At 44.2% G+C, this 10,748-nt stretch overlaps 1 protein-coding gene across 1 annotated transcript in view; it reads left to right on the top strand.

Moving 5' to 3' along the window:
* The first annotated feature begins 4,213 nt into the window (after positions 1-4,213).
* UCMA (upper zone of growth plate and cartilage matrix associated) overlaps positions 4,214-10,748 on the top strand; it is a 29,912-nt gene continuing 23,377 nt past the window's right edge. Inside the window, exons 1-2 of the mRNA XM_078075154.1 lie at positions 4,214-4,523; positions 9,506-9,536. The gene's annotated coding sequence lies outside the window, so the exon portion shown is untranslated. The remainder of the gene's footprint in view (positions 4,524-9,505; positions 9,537-10,748) is intronic.

Here is a 10,748-nt window from a genome sequence, read left to right as displayed (position 1 = left end):
TGTACTATACGTTGCCTAACTGAACATAATAAAAAAAACAGAAAAAAAAAAAACAAAAAACTCCAATAGGAAAACCAGGCGGCACAATTCGTTATTTCCCTTATGCAGTTTTGAGTGCACGCCAACTAGTCAATCAGGAAACAATTCATTTCCCATTTTATCTGTGTCCCTTTTGTCCATTCATTCATTTTACAAATATCAAAGCAGCCATTCCCTGCAATAGGACTAGATGTGGAAGAGAGACAACACCGGGATGAGTTAGGATGGCTCGTTTTGTCCGTGTGGACCCATCTGGGAAAGCTGGGAGTGAAGGTCAGCTGCAAAATGAAGAGCTGGCATGGGACTACATGGCATCTTGGCAGAATGAGGAACAGCCTGGTTTCACAGTGGGTGTAAAGGGGATTTACCCTGGGAGAGTGTTTATTTGCCCAGAGACTAACCTCTAAGGACTATAGGAGGTACTCAAAGTGCAGACCAAAGCGAATAGAAAGGATCCCCTTCTATGGTGATGGACGCTGACAGCTTAGGATAAATAGACCTTTGCTCCTGGTATCTGCTGGGAGGTCCCCCTTTGTAAGCCACAGACTGAGCCACGTTGCAAAACTTCTAACTGAATCAGCTTCTGATTGAATGAACAATTACTGTCAACAACACGGTCACGTTTCCCAAGGCCATTGCTAGTAATAACGCTCCATGGCTCACACCAACTCCACCTGGGCAGTCTTTCCTTATTCACCCAAGGAAGGCCTGCAACTCAGCTCCTGTACACCCCCCACCCCCGCCAGCCCCCGGAGGTTCGGCAGGGACCGACTCTTGGCACTTGATACTTTTCCTGAAAGCACGATTTTGTCCATGTTAATACTCTGCCTTCCCAAACAGCAACGGTAGGTCCCTTGACAACCCTGTCTCTTCCTCCTCCCACCTCCCCGCCGCCCCTGCCACTCACACTATGCCCACGCACGAGACACTTGCTACTTATGGCTTGTTCGATGTGAACACCAAACTTCTCACTTTTGTAGCTGTCCCTCCTACATAAGACAGCATCCTCTTGGACACTGAGACACTTAACCCGCAAGCCTCGGCACCTATTTCGGGTCCCAGATATGTTTTTTTCTGAGTGTTCCAACCACCTCTAATTCCACTGCTCTCTTTATGAAACCTCTTCCGTATAGGCTGGGGGGCTGGAAAAGCTGGTGACTGTGACTGAGAAGTTGGCTCACAACTCAGAAGCTCTAGAAAATGTTTGTGCTGAGTTCAACGTTTTTTTATTGTTAGTTTGATATTCCTTATTTTTTTAAGATTTATTTTTTTTAAAGTAATCCTATACCCAATGTGGGGCTCGAACTCACGACCCTGAGATCAAGAGTCTGATGCTCTACGGACTGAGACAGTCAGGCACCCCTAGTTGTTTTTCTTTTTTTGAGGGGGGGGAGAGAGAGAGAGAGGGGAGGGCCGCCCACCTCCCCCTTCGCAAAAGCAGGGGAGGGGAGCAGAGGGAGACAGAAGCAGACTCCCTGCTGAGCAGGGAGCCAGATGGGGGGGCGAGATCCCAGGACCCCAAAATCATGGCCTGAGCTGAGGGCAGACCCTCAACCGACGGAGCCACCCAGGCAACCCTGGAGACCTTGCTTTCAATTCTCTGGGGTATATACCCAGAAATGGGGTTGCCGGATCGTATGGTATTTCTAGTTTTAATTTTTTGAGGAACCTCCATACTGTTTTCAGGAGCGGCTGTACCAGTTTGCGTTCTCACCAACAGTGTACGAAGGTTCTCATTTCTCTACATCCTCACCAACGTTTGTTATTTTGTTTTTGTGGTTGGTTTGTTTTTGGCAGTACCTATCCTCATGGGTGTGAGGTGGTGTGTGTTCGATATTTTTAACCAAAGTAAAATTCTTAGCTCATACTTCAAAGGACAACTGAATGTCAACCATGACTTCACAAGGACTCAGTGACAAACCCATTTAGTGAACTAAATAAGTGCAGCGAGATTGAAGCTAGAGGGTGAGACAAGTAAATCAACACCTTAAGAAGGAGGTGATGATACGTTACAAAGCTGTTTTCTGGGTTTAGTGCTCATAAGGCCCCATGCTAATAAAGCGGGCAGGAATTCTGGTTGACTCTAAGGAGGAATGCTTTGCAAATGAAACACTGGTGTGAGGATTCTGCTGTCACCCGCCTGAACACTGATGGTCCTCTTGGATGCTTTGGGGGAGGGGGTTTCACAGGAAGGTGGAGGGCTTCGGGATTCTGGCTCTGCCACTTCATAATTAAACGGTTTATCCAACAACAAGATCTAACAATTGTAAATATCTATGCCCCTAACATGGGAGCAGCCAATTATATAAGCCAATCAATAACAAAATCAAAGAAACACATCAACAACAATATAATAATAGTAGGGGACTTTAACACCCTCCCCTCACTGCACTGGACAGATCATCTAAGCAGATCTACAAGGATATAAGGGCTTTGAATGACACACTGGACCAGATGGACTTCACAGATATATACAGAACATTCCATCCTAAAGCAACAGAATACATATTCTTCTTTTTTTCTCCTAAGATTTCATTTATTTATTTGACAGAGAGAGACACAGCGAGAGAAGGAACACAAGCAGGGGGGAGTGAGAGAGGGAGAAGCAAGTTTCCTGCATAGGAAGGAGCCCGACGTCGGGCTCAGTCCCAGGACCCTGGGATCATGACCTGAGCCGAATGCAGCCGCTTAACCTACTGAGCCACCCAGGCGACCCTGGATTTCTCACTCTTGACTGTGGTCACAAAGTATGGAGCCCATGGGCCTTGTTCATGACACACACACTGTATTAGTGTGCTTGGGCTGCCATCACGAATACCCCAGCTGAGCAGCTTAGTAACAGCCTTCTAGTTCTGGAGATCGAGGCGCAGGTAGGGCTGTTTCTTCCGAGGCCTCGCTCCTTGGCTTCTAGCTGGCCGTCTTCCCTCTGACCTCACATGGTCTTCCTTCCGTGCGTCTGTGTCCTGACCTCTTCTTACAAAGACACTAGTCACACTGGATTAGGGCCCATCCCAATAACCTTATTTAACCCTAATTGCCTCTTTAATGGCCCTATCTCCAAATACAGTCACATTCTGAGCTACTGGGGGTTAGGAATTTTGGGCAACAACTTAGCACATAACACGCACCTTGAAGCTTTCAAGCAGCCGATGACGCTTCAGGAGCTTCAACCTTGCTTCTGTTCTCTTTGGTAACCCACTTCCAAACACGATTATAGTTTTAATATATGCCTTTATTTTTCCAGCATCCAGATTCCTTTATTTCTTGGTAGCATTGGTATTTCTTCGTATAATTTACACCTCTTATAGCTTAGACAGAGCCAATCTTCGTTAGTGGCCTGAGACAATTTTAAAACTTATGGCAAGGATGGTCTGGAGATACTTGTTAGCAAAATGAAGGACTAGGGACTGACCAATAGGATAGAAATAACTTTTGTCTCCCTATGTTACTGATTTTTGTGTCTTATTTCCAGAGCAAAATGATTCAACGTGGCCTTTATGAGAATAAATGTGGTTAGCAGTGTCTTCAACTCCCAGAGTACATTTTTTTTTTTTTTAAAGACTTTATTTATTTGACAGAGACACAGCGAAAGAGGGAACACAAGCAGAGGGACTGGGAGAGGGAGAAGCAATCTTCCCGCAGAGCAGGGAGCCCGATGCGGGGCTCGATCCCAGGACCCTGGGATCATGACCTGAGCTGAAGGCAGACGCTTAACGACTGAGCCACCCAGGCGCCCCTCCCAGAGTACATTTTACTATGCATTTATTAGTATGTTATTATTATGGAGTTTAGCATCTTTTTATATGCATTTTGTTCCTTGGACAAGCAGAACAGCAGTGCAAAGATGATGAGCTTGGAGGTCAGACAAACCCGCCTTTAATTCCTGGCTCTGATGCTAAGGAGCTGTGTGACCTTGGGTGAATTACTTAACCTCTCTGGGTCTTACAGTGTTCATTTGAAAACCGGGAGTGATAAGGCCTGTCTTCTGAAGTAAAGGCATCCAGCTTGTGGGTGGGATATCAAAACAGATCATATAGTACAGCAGGAACTAAATAAGTGCTAAATAAGTAACGCATATTATTAGTGTGAAGTAGGGAGGAAGAATATATGTTGCTCCATTTTATGGTAATACGCTCTCTGAAAAGGAATTTAGTTGTTTTGGGCAAAAGATGACATTGGCAAATCCAGGAGTTCTGATCCCCAGTCCAGGCATTTTCTATCACATCATACTCAGAATACCTGCTGAGGCTTTTTTTTTTTTTTTAAGATTTTATTTATTTATTTGTCAGGAAGACAGAGCGAGCACAAGCAGGGGGAGTGGCAGGCAGAGGGAAAGCAGGCTCCCTGCTGAGCAAGAAGCCCGATGCAGGACTCGATCCCAAGACCCTGGGATCATGACCTGAGCCAAAGGCAGACGCTTAACCGACTCAGCCACGCAGGCGCCCCTTTGCGGATGCTCTTTACTCACAATTCCAAAGAAAACCGTGAGCTCTGTTTTATTTTCCTTGGTGAAGCTTGGAGGATATGCAATGGGAAATGTCTACCTTAGCCCCAATTCCTTAAACATCGGGGCTGGAGGCAGAAGCGGATGTCCCAACTCTTTTTTTTTTTTTTTTTTTTTTTAAAGATTTTATTTATTTATTTGAGAGAGAGAATGAGATAGAGACAGAGAGAGCATGAGAGGGGGGAGCATCAGAGGGGGAAGCAGACTTCCTGCTGAGCAGGGAGCCCGATGTGGGACTCGATCCCGGGACTCCAGGATCATGACCTGAGCTGAAGGCAGTCGCTTAACCAACTGAGCCACCCAGGCGCCCCGCGGATGTCCCAACTCTTAAGTGGGGAATGCAGTCCCAGGAGACCAGAAAGAGCGACAGGGACATGAGGCAGGAAAGGGGAGGGAGTGCACAGCAAGTGGCCTGTGTGTCACAACAAACAGCCTGCTCCTTAGTCCTAGGGCATTTACACAGGGGCTGGCTGGAGTCACTGCTGTAGGAGGAAGAGTGAGTGAGCCGCTGAGCAGTTCAACTGCTGAGTCTTTCTCTTCTCCCAGGGCATGGGCGCCCTGCCCTTTTGGGTTGTGTTTCTGGCCCTCCAGGCATTTGCTAGGGAAGTTAGCCCCTGAGGTTCCTGTGTAGTCAGTTGGCACCATGTATGGGGTGCCTTGGCAGTTGATTATGTTTGAATAATATCAATTTCTCCTTTAACAAAGCAGCAGCTAACACCTGTATTATGCCTTACTGGGCACTCAGCACTGCTGTAAGCCCTGAACTTGTATTGGTGCTTAAAAAAAAAACAACAACAAGATTTATTTATTTATTTATGAGAGAGAGAGAGAGAGAGAGAGAGAGCACGGAGGGAGGGGCAGAGGGACAGAGAGAAAGAGAATCTTATAAACAGGCTCCACGCCCAGTGCAGAGCCTGACGCTGGGCTTGATCTCACGACCTTGAGATCATGACCTGAGCTGAAATCAAGAGTTGGGCACTTAGCTGACTGAGCCACCCAAGTTTCCTATACTGATGCTTTTAATTCTTGCAACAACTCTACAGTCTAAACATAATCACTATCCCCATTTTACAAATGAGACAACTCAGGCACAGAAAGGTTAAGTAACATTCCTAAGGTCACACAGCTAGCAAGTGGTGGGGCCAGGATTTGAACCCCAGCAATTGGACTGCAAAGTCTTTGCCACTTTGTCATTGGAATAACGCATTAAAAGATCATTTATAAGTTTTTAGCGAATGATTTTATCTCATATAATATTAAGAACTTTAAATTTTTCCAAAATTTCAGTTATACTACAATTCAACTTATATTTCTTGAAATGTAACAGTGGCAGACAGTAAGAGTAATCTTTAATATAGATACTGATCATGCTTATGGTAGTCAGTATTGTAAAGGGATTCTATTGTATGCACAGAAACGGTGTCCAGTAATCCACTGATAAATAGTGGGCAAATGAATAGTTTATAGAATCAGAATATACAGGACATAATAGAGAGGGTCTTAAGGATCATGTAGTCCAATCCCCTGATTTCTTTCTTTCTTTCTTTTTCTTTCTTATTCATTCATTCATTCATTCATTCAATTATCAACAGTGTGCGCAGGCATACACTGTGTGTGAATCGCATAAAGATGATTAGGACGTGCTTTCTGACTTCAAAGAACTCACCTCTGGTCTATGAGAGCCCTGAGCTCAAAGGGTGGGGGTGGGGGATGGGTTGTCTCTGGGCTGATACATGTGTCTGCAATTTACTGATTGTTAACCAAGGAAGGAGAATTAAAAACCCCTAACAGTACTTTACCTTAAAACATCTATAACTGTTTAATTTCTATAAAGAGAATGTATTCATATATTACAGTAATTAAAAATTAATTTTTAAAAGTTCATGCAAATGACTCTTGGTATGGAAAACCACAATGTATTTCACCAGGCTGATAAGCAAAGAGGTTTGAGGTTGTGTTTTTTTTGTTTTGTTTTGTTTTGTCCTACAGAAAATAGCAGATACTATTACAGAGCAAGTCATTAAGTCCAAAGTCTGTTTAAGTTGGGCATGTGTGTTTATTTATTTTTTAAAAGATTTTATTTATTTATTTTACAGAGAGAGACACAGCGAGAGAGGGAACATAAGCAGGGGGGGTGGGTGGGAGAGGGAGAAGCAGGCTTCCCGTGGAGCAGGAAGCCCGATGTGGGGCTTGATCCCAGGACCTTGGGATCATGACCTGAGCTGAAGGCAGTCGCTTAACGACTGAGGCACCCAGGCGCCCCGGGCGTGTGTGTTTAGTTGAGTAAACCTTGGTTGCAGGAACCAATTTGAGCACAAGGGGAACCTTTATGATGGGGATCCTGGGTCACTCCATGACATTTAGAGAGTTGGACTGCAGGCCTCCTGGCCAGGGACATAGTCCTTCAGGGAATCCAAGACTCCCCTTCTCTAGCAGCTGCTTCGTCCTCTCTCCCTACAAACTAGCTTCTCCTGAGTCCCAGCTGATGTTAGAAATGGGCTTTACCATAGTGCTGAGTTCATGTCTCTCCTGTCCAAACCCTCAGGTTTGCCTGGACGCTGTTGCTGTTTCTCTGGCTTTCTTCCAAGTTTTCCACATGAGTCCTCTGCAACAAATATGTATCAGGTGACCATGCCGACCTGGGCACTGTCGTGACCCCTGGGAGCAACAGAACTGAGGAAGAGGGGGTCTTTGCTCTCAGGGAACTCCGAGTCTACTGGAGAAGGGGGAGGGAAACCGTGTAAAAATCTAAATGCTTGGGGTGAGGCTGGTCCTAAAACTGAGGTATGGACAAGGAAAAGGGATGGCAAAGGGCAGAGAGGGGGAAGTGGGGCCACAAGGAAGAGAAAGTGTCTTTAACCTGGAAAGGTCAGGAAAGCCAGGTGTTGAAGAGAAGGGGGTGCTTGAGAATAATCTTGAAAAATTAAAAAGTTTGCCAGGTGGGGAAGGAGGAGAGGTCGCTCACCAGAGAGGCTGTGAAGAAAGGGAGACTCCGCATGGCATGGCCAAGGTGTGATATGCCAGAGCACCGTGGGAAAGACGGGGTTGGGGGGGTGGTCGGGACCGGGAGGTAAAACAGGGCAGATGATGAAAATACTTTTTTGCTGTGCAAAGGAATTTGGAATTTATTCAATATTCAGTGGTGAGTCACTCAAGGTGCTTTTGCTGGCAAGTAACAGAAAAAGTTGATTCTGGAGGCAACCAGTAACAATTTAGTCCATTTGGATTAACTCATATAACTGGAAACCCAGAGTAAGGGCACGATATACTCAGTGTCATCAAAGACCCAGGTTATTCTCACCTGTTTCCTATTCTGTCCTCATCATGTTGCTCATGATCACAAAATGGCTGCAGTGGCCTCCTTTTCATCCTTTCTTTGTGTCTTTTTTTTTTTTTAAGGCTTTTTGTTTTGTTTTGTTTTGTTTTTTTACTTAAGTATTCTCTACACCGTATAATGTGGGGCTCAAACTCACGACCCCAAGATCAAGAGTCGCATGCTCTTCTGACTGAGCCAGCCAGGCGCCCCTCTTTGTGTCTCTTTTTAAAAAACTAAGAATCCTGTTCCAGAATCTCCTCCATTCCTGTGAGCTTCCTTTCACCCCTCAAGTTCCTATGTCCTCTCCCAAATCAATGATTAGCAAGAGGATTTACTCAATTGGCCTGGCCAATCAAGACCTGTCCCCTGGGTCTGGAGATGGAGTCTAGGGGTCCAGGAAGCCCATGACTGAGAGAGAACTGGACAGAATCTTGGCTCTGTTGGCAGAGGGAGTGGTAGTCCCCTGGAGGGGTGAGCGTGGTGGTGTGACGCAATCAAATTTGCAACGCAGAACAGTGACTCCCACAACAGTTTGCAGGATAAGAGAGAGAAAGAAAAGAGAGTAGAGGCAGGAAAACCAGTGTTGGTGTGAAATGACAGCCTTTATCAGGGCAAATGCATTCAGGGAAAAAGGGACTACAGTGGATGGTGTTTAAGACATGGAAGAGACAGAAGTCTGATAGACGGTGAGGGAGAAGGAGCAGCCCAGGGCACTCACACTTTCCTGTGCCAAATTCACCTAAGAGACCTCAGCACAGCCACTTTGGGACTCTCCAAAAGAAGCGCTTTCCAAACTCTTAGAAATCCCTCAGAATGAGTGCCGATGTTGACCAGACGCATGTGGTTCCTTCTGCCAAGAACTCACCTTCCTCTTTTGAATCTTTTAACCCACTGGCTGTTCCTTCTCAGCCTCCCCTGCTGGTTCCTCTTCCTGTCCCTCATCTCTAAATCTACACCTGCCTTAGGCTTCTTAGGCCAGACAACTTCAGACGGGGGTGCCCGGGATCTTGCCTGGTGTATGGGCCACAGACCATTTTGAGAAGATCAAGACCTAGGTCCTCAATTTCCGTACATTCTCTTCCCAAAGCTGTTCTGCCCAGAATGTGCCTGGATGGAGGTGTGGGTTCTCCTTTCCACATCTAACAAAAGGCCTTCCAAAATCTTTCTGAATCTTAATGAGATTCATTGCTCCAGGGAGTAAAACCCTTCAGAACTCTCTGCTTCTGAGGAACTTCTGGTGAGAATAAAACCAAGAGAATATCAGAGAGAAAAGCCATAGGCCAGGAGGATTGATCTCATCACAGAGGCAAACTCAAGGTGAGTTTATTTACCTTAGAAGCAGAATTCAGAAGATGGTATTCCCAGGAAGTGTATTAGCAGATTTATTTAATCTGAAAAGTAAAAGTCAGACTTCTGATGACAGCAAGTCTGCGGGGGCTGGTTTGACTTTATAATGTTCTTTGCAGTCTGGTTAGGTGGCATGTCCCCTGAAGCAATGAACAAAATATGCAGCTCCCAGTGTTTGATTAAAGTTAACAGAAGGTATGCTTGTGATAAAATTTTTGTTGAAATATTTTATTAGCAAATAATAATTTAATAATAAATAATTTTAGAAGTCTTGATAAAATCCTTATTCTATTTTCCAGAAGCTGGGAGAGCAAATGACTTTAATGACAGGTAACAAATCCTTTTCCAACTCTAGTGGTTTCCAGTTCTTTGTTTTCATCAAAATTGAAAGGTCTAATAGACCTGTCAGCTGATAGGTCTTTATAAATAATATTTGATGATAGATCACTATGTGATTTTTGGCTTATAACTCAGAAGACTTTAAAAGAATTGGGTGACAGCTACCATACTAAAAATCCTTGCCTCATCTATGTATTTACAAGAAAAAGTTTCATCAGTTCTTCTATCAATAAAAATGAAAAAAATAGGAAAAATACTGTTGCTGAATCTTGTCCCAATCTAGCAAGAATAGTTACGCACACATATATAATTTGCATACGATGACACTCATTTCACAAAGAAGTGTTTAATGACTAACATCTACCAAGTCATCATCCATTGTTTCTAATTTAATAAGTAGTAATTATGTTGTTTGATCAGTTATGTACTAATATTAACTATAATGACAACTCAATCCAGAAGAAAAAATTCTAACACCAGGGATTATGGTTTCAGAAAAAAAAAAAAACCCACAAAGCACTGACAGAGAAGTATGATAGGGTGATAAATGAATGACTTACAAGCTTAAAGATACATTGCATTTGGAAAATATTTTGTGAAGAAGTGGAATGAAAAGGCTCTAGGGTCTTGCCACTTGCCATTTCAGCCCAATAGATTGCAAATAAGGGTTCAAGGAGGAAGGGGAAAGTATGTCAAATTTCCAACTGTTAAAGAAGAGCCTGTTCATGCATTTTTTTAAAGAAAATGAGTGATGGTGACTATGAAATCACTACTGTATTTGGATTCTCTTCAATACATTTAAAAGTGCAATATGGTAACTCTACTTAAAAATGTGAATGCTTGGGGCGCCTGGGTGGCTCAGTCGTTAAGCATCTGCCTTCAGCTCAGGTCATGATCCCAGGGTCCTGGGATCGAGCCCCACATCGAGCCCCACATCGAGCCCCACATCGGGCTCCCTGCTCAGTGGGAAGCCTGCTTCTCCCTCTCCCACTCCCCCTGCTTGTGTTCCCTCTCTCGCTGTGTCTCTGTCAAATAAATAAAATCTTTAAAAAAAAAAAAAATGTGAATGCTTATAATATGCCTAAAGTCACTTGTAATTATTTAAACTTATAAGCAAACTGCACCTACCACCTTAAAAGGTGTGAGGAGAATCCCAGTTTTTAAAAAACAAATTTTTTTAAAATAGGCTCAATGTCCAACATA

The sequence above is a fragment of the Halichoerus grypus genome, chromosome 6 (assembly GCF_964656455.1).
Source record: "Halichoerus grypus chromosome 6, mHalGry1.hap1.1, whole genome shotgun sequence".
Lineage (NCBI taxonomy): Eukaryota > Metazoa > Chordata > Mammalia > Carnivora > Phocidae > Halichoerus > Halichoerus grypus.
This window is presented reverse-complemented; position numbering and strand designations above follow the sequence as displayed.